The sequence below is a fragment of the Syngnathus typhle genome, linkage group LG1 (genome assembly GCF_033458585.1).
Source record: "Syngnathus typhle isolate RoL2023-S1 ecotype Sweden linkage group LG1, RoL_Styp_1.0, whole genome shotgun sequence".
Taxonomy (NCBI): Eukaryota; Metazoa; Chordata; class Actinopteri; order Syngnathiformes; family Syngnathidae; genus Syngnathus; species Syngnathus typhle.
In genome coordinates this window covers 10,436,392-10,449,902 of record NC_083738.1, presented here as the reverse complement: position 1 = coordinate 10,449,902, position 13,511 = coordinate 10,436,392, and the positions used below count along the sequence as shown (strand labels likewise).

The following is a 13,511-nucleotide window of genomic DNA, read 5'->3' as shown; positions in this document are numbered from 1 at the left end:
TGTGAAAAAAAACATACAAGTCGCTCCTGAGTATAAGTCGCCCCCCCACCCAAACTATGAAAAAAAACGTGACTTATAGTCCGAAAATTACGGTAATTTGTTTTGCTTTTCTTTTTCCCTTTTGCACTTCCCTTGATACAGGTAAGTGTTGCTATCTCTATTATTCCACTTTTATCATCCTCATGAATGGCTTGTTACTTTAAAAGTAGAATATAAATACTTTGTGCACTCTTGTAAGCAGCCTTGAATGGGTTAGTGGCACAGCATGCATTCACACAGACGCACACAAACACGCGTGCACTAACAAACCTTCTCACACACACACACACACACACACACACAGTCAATATCAACGGCACCGCCCTTAAACCTTAATGAAAGAACTCCATCCTTGGTGCTTGTTTGCCTGCTTGCTGCAGAGAGAACATTGAAGTCCTCTGTTACCATGGCCACCGTTGTATTGGTTTAAAAGTCCGAACATGATTTTTTTTTTTTTTTTTTTGCCTCAAACATCGCCTAAAAATGTCTTGTGTTTTTATGCGCTTTGCCTTGAGACTTTAGACACTCACACACACAGGTCAAATAGTCGTGTTCCCCTCATACAAACGTGCAGAGGACTTAAATGCTTCTGGTAATTTATTTGTAGAGAGTGAGTTCATTTATTTTGTGTAAAGTGGCGTGTTTCTGTCCTGAATAATTGTTGTTTGGAGCAATGGCATTAATCTTATGACACATATATTCTGATGTGCCTGACTGTGACGTGAACCTTTTTGAACAGTGCACAGTCTTCTGTTGCCATGGCAATGGTCAGTTAGGTTTAGTTGTCTGGCCCCATTTTCGCTGTGTCTGACGCTGCTTGTACGCGCTTTTTGCCTTTAGACTCAGGACACGTACACACCCACACAAAGCAATTAATGTAGTATGCAAGTACAGAGTTGCAGGAACAAGACTGACTTGCTAACCCTACCACGAACGCTGTCTTGTAGTTTCAGGCTCGGCGAGGTGCTCAGCATTCGGAACGCGCTTGATCTTCCGTGTTCCCGAAGGTTAGTTGGAAGTGTAAAGGTGCGTGTTAAAGGGGTGCGCTCGCATTGTTACATAAGCCCAGGTTGAAACTGATGCCGCTGTCTCTGCTGGAGCTGTATTTTATTGATAAAGGCCTTGGAAAACACAGTGATGGTGATAGACTACTGTTTACTTGGACAGAGTACAAAAGTGAACTAGGTGCATTGAAATTTTTGCATTAATGGAAATGTTTAATTCTCTTTGGTGAAGTGGCTGCTGTCATGAATAACTGGCAGGAGGAATAATCACAATGCAGACTTTTTTCGGGGGCAGACTGTGGACAATTTTACTAGTTGTTCTGGTAATATCTATTATTCAAGGTGGCAGTTATGCATAACAAAGAATGAATGACTTAAAGTAATTGTATGAGGTGTCCACATGCCTGACGCGTAAGATGGACTTGTTTTCTTTTTTTTTCAGTTATCATGAATAACTTGCAAGAAATGAGTAACTTACAGTAATTTTATGAGGTGTACACATGCCTGACCACGCATATGATGGACCTTTTTTTTCTCACTGTTAAATTCTGTTGTGCATGATGGACGTTAATTTGAATCCGTTGACAGTTGAACATGTTACAATAATCGAGTGACAGGCGTGTATGCCAGACTGTTCTCGCTGTAGGGTTTGTGGCCTTTGAATTATTTCTACTCGTTATTGTGTTTATTTATGTACTCCACCATTTTAATCAAATATGATTTCTTATCTGTTTGACCATAACTTTTCTTTCCTTTTACTTTAATTTTAGGACAGATAAACTGACTGGTTACAGAAATGCTTTCGAAATACCAAAGCCAGACGGACGAATGGATGATTACATCATGAATAATGGTGACAGACGGTTTGCCCAGATCAATGACGAAGGACAGATGGGCAAAATTTGGTAAATTTCTCGTGATCATGAATAAGTGACAGCGAAGGATTTGCCCTATGACACATACGTATGTTTATAAGTGTGCCAGTAACTTTTTTGCACTCCAGGTTAGTTATGTTCATGTGGTAAACATGATTAAATGTCAAAAGACAATTGCATAACAGTAATAGTATAACACCTGATAGAGAATGCTGTGGATTTTTGGGGAATTATGTCTACTAGTTGTCCTGTTAATTTCTATTGTAAATGGCGTAGGTTCTTATGATAACCTTACAATGAAACTTCTAATAAATTGCGTAAAGGGTGTACATACCAGACCAAATGTAATGTGCACGTTTTTGGAGTGGGAATCATTTCTCACGGTTGTTCTGTGGATTTATGTTAGGCAAATCGGTGGTTAATATGCTTTACAGATGAAGGACAGTCACATAATAGTAATTGTATGACATGTTTATCTGCCTTACTGAGTGTCCTGATGAACATTTTAGGATAGTATATGACTGTTGAAGGGCCAAAGCGAGCGTGCACTGGAAATTAGCTGTTCAATTTATTTCGACTGTGCAAAGTGGCAGTTATCACGACTAACTCACAAGGAATGATTGTGTGAGGGTAATTTTATGACACTTGTGCAGTCTACACAAATGGCTGCCATACTCTAGTGAACTTGAAAATGAATCAAAGCATTCCTTCTTGTCAGGTGTTACCGGATGTTCGGTGTGAAGAGGGCCTGAGCAGGGCCGTTTTCGTCTAAGATTTGGCTTTGGGAATGTTGTATTTTACAAGTGCCCGTGTGGATTTCCCGCAGAAGCCACAGCTTCTACCTGAGCCAGGAAACTCCCAGAAGGACTTATTTGCTTTACTCGATTCTTCTTTGCCATCTATGGTGAGATCTGACCCGCAGGCCGGACCCCAACTTGGGCCTTCACTTATACTTGACAGTCAACCTCAAATCCTTTCCATTGTCAGAGGCTTTAGTGTGAGCGTTATATTGGGTCCCTCAGGGAAAAGTCACTTTCCACTTTGCAAGGTGTGCATCACTCTGGATACTTCTGTGGGAGTAGGTAGGTGGTCCCGCGTGAACCCCCACTTGAAAACGACTCCTCATGCATCACAAATGTGACGTAACGTCTCCGAGGGGCGTCCAAAGGGAGTTCACCTTTGAAGTTGGAGGAACTGCACGGATTTTGTCGATACACGATTTCCTCCACTCCACTGGTCAGATGTTTACACCGGGATGATTTTTTTAAGTGAAGAGAAAGTCTTCCTTGTCACCACCCTGAAAAACAGAACGATTGATATAAATAAAATTGCATTTTGAATGTAATATACAAGGAGAGCATACATTTTTCATTTTTAAGGCAACACATAGTATTTGGATTGTGAAATAAAGCAAAATGTATCAATATTTCAAGGTAAAATAGAGTAATCATATTGTAAAATCAGAGCAACCTACTACTAAATTTGGAGTGTAAAAACAAAAATTGAGCATTTTCAAGGCAAAATGAATGAGTTTGATCATATAATACCAAGTGAATCCAATCTTATTCAATGATTGATGTCTGGCGGGATTCCTGTTGCTTTTGTTGTTATTTTATAGGGAACAAACAGTACCAGACATGAAAGGCATACATGATATCATTTTACATGAGTAATTGTAATTGTATTGTTTACACAAATGACAGCCAACACAAGTTGGCAGTGTCATAGTTCTTATTTACCATTGTTGTTATATTCTCTAATTAGACATTGTAGACGCACATCTTTTTCTTTGGATTGATGTGTCACGTAGGAATTAATTATGCATGATGTTGTGCATCATTGTATGACAGAATTTAGTGTCTTTATGCATGAAGAAGCTCTTGTCCTGTGGGAATTTGTGCTTTTTTTAGACTAGCACATCTTGTCCTAATTACATAAAGATTTACATGAGAAGTATCTCATCCATTTTTATTTTTTTAGACACTCTGGATATGTTCTAAGCATATGGGTCAAATTTGTAGGAGCATATTATTTTAAACATGTTTTAAATATTCCTTTAATTCCTAAAATGGCCTATTGAAAACCATTGAGATTTCAATTGCTACTATGCACTTCCAAGTCTTAATGATTATATTTGCCTAGCAGATGGTGACACTCAAATACCTGAATTTTGTCGGCTCTAGTACGCCCATGTAGGATAAGAGGTTTGGAAGATGAATAAACAAATGAACACACACAGGTATACCGTAATTTCTGGACTATAAAATGCTACTTTTTGCACAAGCTTTGAACCCTGCGATTTATAGTCCAGTGCATTTTATCTATGGATTTTTCATGATATTTTAAGAGGATTTGGTTTGGTAATACAGGTAAAGGAAATGAGGGCATTTCATTTAAAACACCTGCGACTTGTATTTCGGTGCGGTTTATATATAAACAAAAAAGGATTTTCCCCTAAACTGGTGCAGTTTACAGTCCAGAAATTACAGTGTGTGTGTGTGTGTGTGTGTGTGCGTGTGTGTGTGTGTGTGTGTGTGTGTGTGCGTGCGTGCGTGTGTGTGTGTATATATATATATATATATATATATATAGTTATATATAGTTATATATAGTTATAGTATACGATAATATATATATACGTATTTTTTTTGGAGGATATATATGTATATATATATATATATATATATATATATATATATATATATATACGTATATAGTAGCTCTCTGTTTATAGTATTGATATTATTTTTTTTAATGATGACCTTATAGATGTAAGTTGCTTTCGTGTGAGGTGCTCATTTATTTCATTTGTAATAATTTGGCATCATGTTGCCTGCAACGCATACCTCATTTGAGAGCGTCACATCCCATCCTGCCTTTGCTGATCTTTTGGCTTCCTTTCGGGCTTTTGCCTGAGAGAGCGAAAGTCACAAGTAGTTTAGGTGCTGAACGCCGGCACATAGGAGGAAACTGAAATAAGGAGTAGCCTGGGAGAAGATAGAGGAGTTATAACACACCACTGAAATTGCCCGCTGTGAGAAGGAGAGACGGATCTTCTCCGACACGAGGCGGGTGGAGGTTAGTAGCTCGGCAACCAATTCAGGAAGCTTGGTGGAGTCCTTTTAGTCTTAATTGCAATTTTCATTCAATGTTAACAGCGGCCTCGCGAATACTTCTTTTCGCATCATCCTCTCTACACTTTGGAGTGAGTGAAATACGTATAGACAGTACATACAGACAATCCACATAATCTTTTATTTTCGAGGCAAAGTCAAATATTTTACGCATAAGGTAGCATTTTAAAGGCAAATCTAGCACATTCAAGCGAAAAGAGGTTTGTAGTGTTAAGTGCTGGTGCTACTTTGACAAAATATATAATTTTATAGAAAAATAAAGACTTTTCAGTGTAAAAGACTATTGTAGCATTGTAATTTCAAAGCCAATTCTAGGTTTTTGCATGAAATATAAAACCAAAAATATTGAATTTTGGAGGCAAACTTGCATTTTGTATTGTAAATTAGTAGCGTAATAAAACATCTAGCATTTTGGGCTCTATTTTTGAGTCAAGCGCAAAGCTGTGCTCACAGTGGAGTTTTCCTTCTTTAGGTATTTTGTAGATGTGCACATGTAGGAATATGCGTTTGCGCTATTATGGGAGTAAACAAAGCCGACTTTCCCGATCAATAGAAGCAGCTCCCCTCTTTCCTTTTAAATTCAGCGCAGGTTAGGCATGTAGTCTACATGACGGAAGCATTACGGACTCGCTGATGGAATAGATCAGTGTGCATTTAAAAGAAACTGCTAGAAGATCTCACTTAAAAGGAACAACAAGAATATTTCCATTTTCCATAAAGCTGACTTATGTGAAGTGGGCACTTGAAGATCGCCTTCAACCCCTAATGGACCCTGAGCTCTCCACTCATAGTTGTACCATGGTCATGAGGGTTCCTTTTGAAACTATATTAAATAATAAAAAATAAATTACCGTAATTTCCAGATTATAAGACGGTACTTTTTGCTCAAGTTTTGAACCCTCCGGCTTGTCGTCCGGTGCGGCGTAGCTCTGGGTTTTTCATGATTTTTGCGATGACTTGATCACTTATACACTCATAGGAAGGCTGTAGACCGTCGTTGTGCGGCACCGCTTTGCTGGGCGGAGGGATATGTGACACGGTCACTAGGGAAAAGAGTGGTGTGTTGATCGCATGTCCATCCGCCAGGCAAATAGTGCCGTATAATTGACACAAAGAAGAGACAGAACGAGATCAAGATGGACAATACTGAAGAAAGGAAGCTTTTATACACAAACCCTCATTGTGGGGGACAAAAGAAATGCATATGATGTCGCTTTTAAGTTAAAGGCAGTCAATTTGGCTCTTAACATGCACTGTAGAGGTTTCTTCCGGTCACGAGGGGGCACTGGGCTATTGTTGATGACATCGTCACCCTTTTTTTAAATGTATTCCCTGGTCACGTCTACTCTAGAGCTATACGTGTAGCTTGCTACTTTAATGTAACTTGGCGCTTTGCGCGTGAATAAAATTACCATGAACATCATCATGGTAAATGCTAGAAGAAATGGATAAAAGCGACAACGAAAGAGAGACTGAGAAAGTGTGTGGTGAAGTATATCTGACGCTATTCCAATTGGACACTGAGGAGGAAGACTTCGATGGTTTTACTGGTATATTTTTTTAACCAGTGTTGCTGCTTTGTTACCGCCGCTTCTCAGTGACTTTTACTGGTAGTTTTTTTTTATCCAGCCCTATTAGTGCTGTGTTACTTCCGTGTTGCTGCAGTATTACTGCCGCGTCACAGGCAGTGTTTGGAAAGAGATGTTAAGGTATGTTATTAAAACTTTAAAAAGGCCTTCTGTGTACCGTCTTTCTAAATGTTCCCCTAATTTTTGCTCGTGTGGCTTATAATCAGGTGAGGCTTATCGTCCAGAAATTACGGCATAACAAATAAAATAAATAATGCTCCTAATAACTTGATTTCTGAAATTAGTCCTAGGGTGTAGTGTACACTGGTGTCATATTTATGAATGATATAAAATTACATCCACCATACATATCAGTGCAGCTTAGAATCTGTCTACCAGTGCTTCAATCAAGTCTACCAAAACGGCATTACACTACCTGCGCCACAATTTAGACCAGGATTCACCGGGTTTGAAGTCTCATCTATTTTCTTTCGCGAAATTAGCAGATGGGCCGAAGGCATTTGATTTAAAAAAAAAAAAATTGATTCACCAGCATGCTAAAGGCACAGCCTAGCTTGCCAAACTCCCAAATACACAAGACTTTCCCCAGAATGATGTGCAGTAAAGATGTGCCAGTTTTTACAATGTGCCTCTCTATGAAAATAGTCTTTTGTGTATTGAATGCAAGCAAGATCCAGCATTTGGAAGGCAAAATGTCACTTTTTGGGAATTCCTCAGATGCCAATCAGAAGACCATGTTTTTAGTCATCTCAATCTTGCTTCAATGTCCACAACCTTTACGGTCACCTCCGCAGAGCGAGCTGAGGCGTGTAGGGATTTGATTAGGTTCACAAATAAATGACCATCTTGCTGCTTATCTCTTTGTGAGGGATGACCGTGGGGGGATGGCAAGAATTCCAGCCCGGGGGTCCCCCTTTGAGAGCGGACATGCATGCTGTTACACGAGTGGCTTGGAGCTGCTCATGTAAAAAAAATATTGTTCAAGCTAGGTAAAATATTGTATTTTGGGTGAGCAATACAATGGAATGTAGGAGTATCAAAGCAATATATACGTAGCATTTTGAGTTGAAATGCATTGCAAGCAAATTATAGCATTTTCAATGCAAGCAAATGCATGTGAAATACATACTACCATAGTGTTCAAATTCAAGGTCATTAAATGTAAATAACATGGCGATATGAAGCATTGTAAGGAAAAACATTTTAAAAAGTAGCCAAATTTATCGTGTTCAGGGAAAGAGCTAACATTTTGAATGTAAAATATTTGCAAAACTATCACTGATCAAGGATAAATTTGTCATTTTGCAGGAGAAATCGTGTGTTCTATGACAACGCTTGTAATGGTATTCATTATCAGGCAGCGATCATGTTAATAATCACTCACAATATATATACATATATATATATATATATATATATATATATATATATATATATATATATATATATATATATATATATATATATATATATATATATATATATATATATATATATACATACATACATATATGCAATACATCCATAAATCTGACCCCTGCAGTAGACTGTAAAGAATGAGACAATTTGTGTGGCATGATTAATTCATTGCAGCGTCTTTGGGTGTGTGCGGTTTGGCGGTCAGACATAAATTAGACATCCGGAGATACATGGAGATGATGCTCAGTAAGATTCAGTATAATTTGCTTTTTTTTCATAGAGAGTAAAGTATGGTATATGTAGTATGTCTATTTCGTGTGTTGCTTCATTTCTGTTGCTTAAAATCCTATTAATTACCTGACCCGTTAATATTGTTTTGCATAGTATGTTGCCAGTGAGCTACTAAATGTTGAAGGCAAAGTAATATTGATGTTTACAATCCACAGCATGTAGTCTTTGTTTTACATTTAGTTTGACAGCAGATTTAACGAGGTGTGGCAGAAAACAGCGTGAGGCTTCATTATTTTTTTCAATAATTACTCATTATTTTTCAAAGTACTTATGAAGGGAGTTGAGTTTAGTTCCCTGCCACTGTGCTGTGCTAAATGCCAGCAAAATGTTCCGATATTAAATCTATAATTTATGCGTGAAATACAAGTAAAATCAAACATGTTCATGACCAGAATGAGCACTTCAAGTGTAAAATCCAAACAACTAATGTAATCTTTTTGACACTTAATTGATGAAAAATGCATTTTGGATGAAGCAAGCCTATGCCATTCCAAGGACAAATCTGGCATTTTAAGTATAACATGCAAAAAAAGAACATCATAACCATCAAGGTGCTCACGACCAGGTTCCACTCGCTTTTGCGTATAAATAAGATGTGAAGTTTGGTACACGGAGACGTGGGAGGCGTGACTCAGTGTTGACGGCCTCGTCGATAAAACTCCGAAAGCGCATTTGTCCTCTCAGGTGGACGGCAGAGTGAAGAATGAGGCGCTAAAGTGTCACACGAACGAGGTGTTTAGTGTGTGGCTGCTGATCATATCTTGCAAAATTTACAGTGTGAGCGATGAATAATGATAGTGGCTACAGGCAGCGAGGAGGATTGAAGGATCTGTGTCTCCATACTCGGTAATGCCCGTGTATGGCTCACTACATGGATCAAACTATCTCTATTTTATCTTTAAAATACTGCATTTAGCTTTACCGCTCTGACAAAAGCTTCTTTATGAACAGCAGAGTCGTCTTACATAATGCAAGAAAGAGAAAGTATTGTGACGCAATGCGACTGTAAACAAACTTGACAAAACAATAAAACACATCTCCAGTTCATTACAGGTTGCTAATAATGGCGGTGTGTATATATTTGACATATAAGAGCTATAAAAGTGCATGACACCCCGAGCCGGGTTATTGAATTGGGACACTGGCGCAGCTTGCCGTGTCTTTTTCCACCTTGTCGTAAACGCACATACGCCGAGAAAAAGCATCAAGCTATTTGCCACACAGTGTAAACAGCATTGTCAACAAATCTCAGTATGTCTTCCCTCATCAAATGGCTTTTGAGATGCACTTTTCCCAGGAAGTGGCAACCCCCCCCCCATCCAATTTGAGCTGTGGGTGCACTCATCAAGATAAAATTGGAATTATTAATGGAAAACACAAAGCTGACACGCTGCCGCAGACACAGCCCAGACTGGGACTGACATGGCGTGACCAAACGAAGACGCAACGCTGGCCAGAAAATGCACCATACTTTTGCTTGTATTTGTTTTCATATGCTGAAACATGCCTTGGAAATGCTATGCTGTCCTCAGAAAGAATAGTATAAAATAGTATATAAAATAGTAAAGAATAGTATGTTATGTTGAAATGAATCATTGGAAAAATTATTTCACAACAAAATACTAAATTTGGCATGTTACATGTCTCAAATGCATTTTTTTTTCCTTGAAAGTGCAATATTTTAATTTAGAAATATAATCCACATAATCAAATATAATGCTAGAGGAGCTTAACAGGGCTACACGGATTTCGGTTGGGGCTATAGCGCCCCTTAGCTCCACCCCTGGTGTGCAAACTGGTGACATACAGAGCAATGAAAACGTAGAACATCAGCATGCTCATGAGTTCCTCAGTGGCTCACGTGAGCCGTAGACATGCATGCACATGCATTCCCGCCATCATTGCTTACACGATGTGAGACCTTTATTAGCGCCCAGGAATGGTCACCATCCCTCACAGCAATCTATTCTTACTTAATTATTAGTGAGGGGGGAGGTGGAATGGGGTGCACCTAGAATGGCCTTAATTTGCCTCTGCGTACAATTAATCAAGGCCCTTTGTGAACTGGCACCCTTAATGGACGTACTCAGCTCGGGTGTGTGATTGTCTACACTCGGGTCAGACAAGCGTATCCTTCAAGAAACACACACAAAAGCGCTCGCATCGCACAGAGTGGCAAATTATTACATTCATCTGTGTTTGTGCCCACACCCATCTTTCAGCCGCCCAGACCGGCATCAGAAATATCAGCCTTTGATTAAATATGAATCCAAAAGTCTGATGGGCGGTTGAAACGCAGGTGGGAAAAACAATTTCATTCAGCCTTTGTTGAGGAGCAGCGGCTGTATGCTTTTAAGCTCTTCGTAAGACACTCGAAGTCTGCACTCACCGCAGCAGAGATGAAGGATGTCGCATTTTGCAACCTGAGATAAAAAAAAAAAAAACTCCTCCACCAAGTGGTCTGAGAATGGAAATGCTGGCCAAAACTAAATTGTGTCACTTCCTCAAGATACTAGCTTCTTCCTAGATAATGCTAGGTGTGCTTGTATTTTACTCAATTGATTTAACTTGCCTTGAAAATAGATGATCACACTGATTTTGGTGAAAATTATAACTTTTGCCCTGAATAAAAATGCTAGACTTTGTTTGTAATATATTGAAAATGAACCCTTAGAAATACCACATTTTCCTCTTTTTTTACTTTCAATGTGCTAGGTTTAATCTTGTAGATGCTTTATTTGCCGTGCCCTTCACTTAAATTGCTATACATTGCTGAGTTACGAGTGACCTTTTCGTGTGTTGGACTTTTTCTAACATATGAGGGCTCTTGCAGACAATTTTTTTTCTGTTTCCTTTTTTTTTTTGACATGGACAAATCTTGGGATAAATCTTGGGTATATTTTGGCAGTGAACTCAACTCACCACTTCAAAACAATAGCGGTTTGGCAGATCGTGTGCAAAAGTTTCCTGTCAAACTAAACAGCAAAGAGAATTACGCACATATTTAAAGCAAACACAACTTAGTCTTAAGTCAGTTTAACTTAATCCTAAAAATGTAAAAGGCCAGAGACAGGCTCAGGAATAGCATCAGTGTTGTAGTGTTGAAAGGGTTTGCACAATGGACATACGGACAACACATACGGAGAAGCAACACATGGACAAATCCTATTACGATACTCAATGGAGGCATACAGGCTTTATCCTCTGCAAAGAAAGTGTAATAGACCCATTGAAAACTCCTTTCATCTAGTATGGAGATGGTGAATGATGACAAAGGGAATCCATTGGTATTTATATTGTACACTTAAAAGGCTTGCTTTGTCCATGGAAATACTTGTATTCTGAAGTTGCATTTTAAGTCGCTTTAGTATGCCTTGAAAATGCGCGTACATTTTTTTATTTCAAACTGAGAACTCTTATTTTATTCTAAATGCAATTTAAGAAGTGTGTGTGTGTGTGTGTGTGTGTGTGTGTGTGTGTGTGTGTGTGTGTGTGTGTGTGTGTGTGTGTGTGTGCGTGCGTGCGTGTGTGCGTGCGTGTGGGTGTACGTGCGTGTAGCGAGCGGAGTGTAATTCAGTTGCATTTTTTAGTTTGGTGGGTTTTTTCACATACTGCTGTTTGGGTTTTCATGGGAATAATGCATGGGAAATATTGAGAGTGACTGAAATGCAAACACAGTTGCTTGGGGTCTTAAAGTCGATTTTGATGTGATTGTATTCATTTTTCTCGCCAATGTTTTCTTGACGTTGACAGCCCCTGAATTATGTATTCATGGGGTGTTTTCTTTGAGTAAAGCGACCGAAAAAGCTGCATTTTCACCTAGCGCCCGGCATGAAGACAGCGAAAAATACAATTTGGCTTGATAAAAAGTGGTAATTCTGTCAACCAGTCGACAACATAGTTTATTTCCATTTTTTTATTATTATTTTGCAGATAATTATAGATAAAATTATTAGTTAACAGAGCTGTGCATGGGTTAAAGTGTATCTGTCCGTTTTTTTGTTTTCATCTTTTGTCACATTTTTGTCTTTGCATGTTTCCCCCAATTTAGGTTGTTTTCTTGTCTCTCGTACAGTGTTGCTCCCAAAACGTAAAAATGACTAAAAATGACTAGTTTTATTGCAAGTCCGGTCATGTTCTTGTATCGTATCATTCCTTATGACTCCTAAAACGACTTCTTATTTATTCCCGTTGTTGCCTTCGTCGTGTTTGCTAAACAACATTGGCGATGCAACACCAGAAGCCGCTATTTGTATTGAATAGACATCAGCGGGCACTAATTATGTCTCAATATATATATATATATATATATATATATATATATATATATATATATATATATATATATATATATATGTATATACATATAGTGAGCGGGGGCCTCCTCCTGGCTGTGCGTAGCCAATCAGAGATTAGCCTCGGAATTCTCGTGCTTGACCCGTAGGGGAAGCTTCGCTTCGTGTCTTTGCAATTCTGGGCCATCGCTGGAAGGCTGTTGATGTTTACGATGCTACTCACGCACATGCTGTTTGAGTCGGTTTGCAATATAAACATACATCTTATTTTGATTCATGTGGAGAGTAGTTTTACTATATTGAAACCATTTTTGGCTGGATCTGTATGTACAGTATATAATAACTTTTGATACAGAAAACAAAATACATATTTGATGAGTCATGATCTATTCATGTTTATAGAGCATCGGCATTTTTTGAGACCTCGCCTCAATCTTGCCGATGTGAGTGATGAAAAAGCCCCAAGGTAATGCTGATGTGATTGGCCGAATACTGAACTTTGAACCATCCTTGAAACTGCACTCAGGAAGCCCTCCAAACAAAATAACGGACAAATATGAAACACTCTCCACTACTGGGAATTTGCGGGTTGTTGGGGTCGGGTTGGGGGTGATTTTGAAACAAATTTCAATGAGTTGTCCTTCCAAATAGGATTAATTTTTGGCGTATTCCCTAGTAACAATTTTGCAATTCCAAATAGGATTAATTTTTGCCGTATTCCCTCGTAACAATTTTGCAAATTGCAAACCTTGGAGTTTGACACAAAATGGCTTCTTCAAATTAAAATGGCCAACATTTTCATGAACTCCAAGATCCGTACTCACTGACAAACTCTAACGAGGAAATTATTCTAAAATCACGTTTA

The 13,511-nt window shown here is 38.6% G+C and overlaps 1 protein-coding gene and 1 long non-coding RNA gene across 4 annotated transcripts in view; one reads left to right on the top strand and one right to left on the bottom strand.

The window, feature by feature from the left end:
• lingo2 (leucine rich repeat and Ig domain containing 2) overlaps window positions 1–13,511 on the top strand; it is a 178,373-nt gene that overhangs the window by 131,360 nt on the left and 33,502 nt on the right. Inside the window, exon 1 of one of the 3 annotated variants that reach the window (XM_061289964.1) lies at window positions 968–1,046. The exons of the other annotated variants lie outside the window; for them this stretch is intronic. The gene's annotated coding sequence lies outside the window, so the exon portion shown is untranslated. Of the gene's footprint in view, window positions 1–967; window positions 1,047–13,511 lie in introns of those variants that run through there. 3 annotated transcript variants of the gene reach the window in all.
• Window positions 1,339–13,511, bottom strand: part of LOC133161448 (uncharacterized) — a 42,280-nt gene continuing 30,107 nt past the window's right edge. Inside the window, exons 2-3 of the long non-coding RNA XR_009716081.1 lie at window positions 4,765–4,830; window positions 1,339–3,215 (exon numbers count right to left, since the gene is read on the bottom strand). This is a non-coding gene — a long non-coding RNA (uncharacterized LOC133161448). The remainder of the gene's footprint in view (window positions 3,216–4,764; window positions 4,831–13,511) is intronic.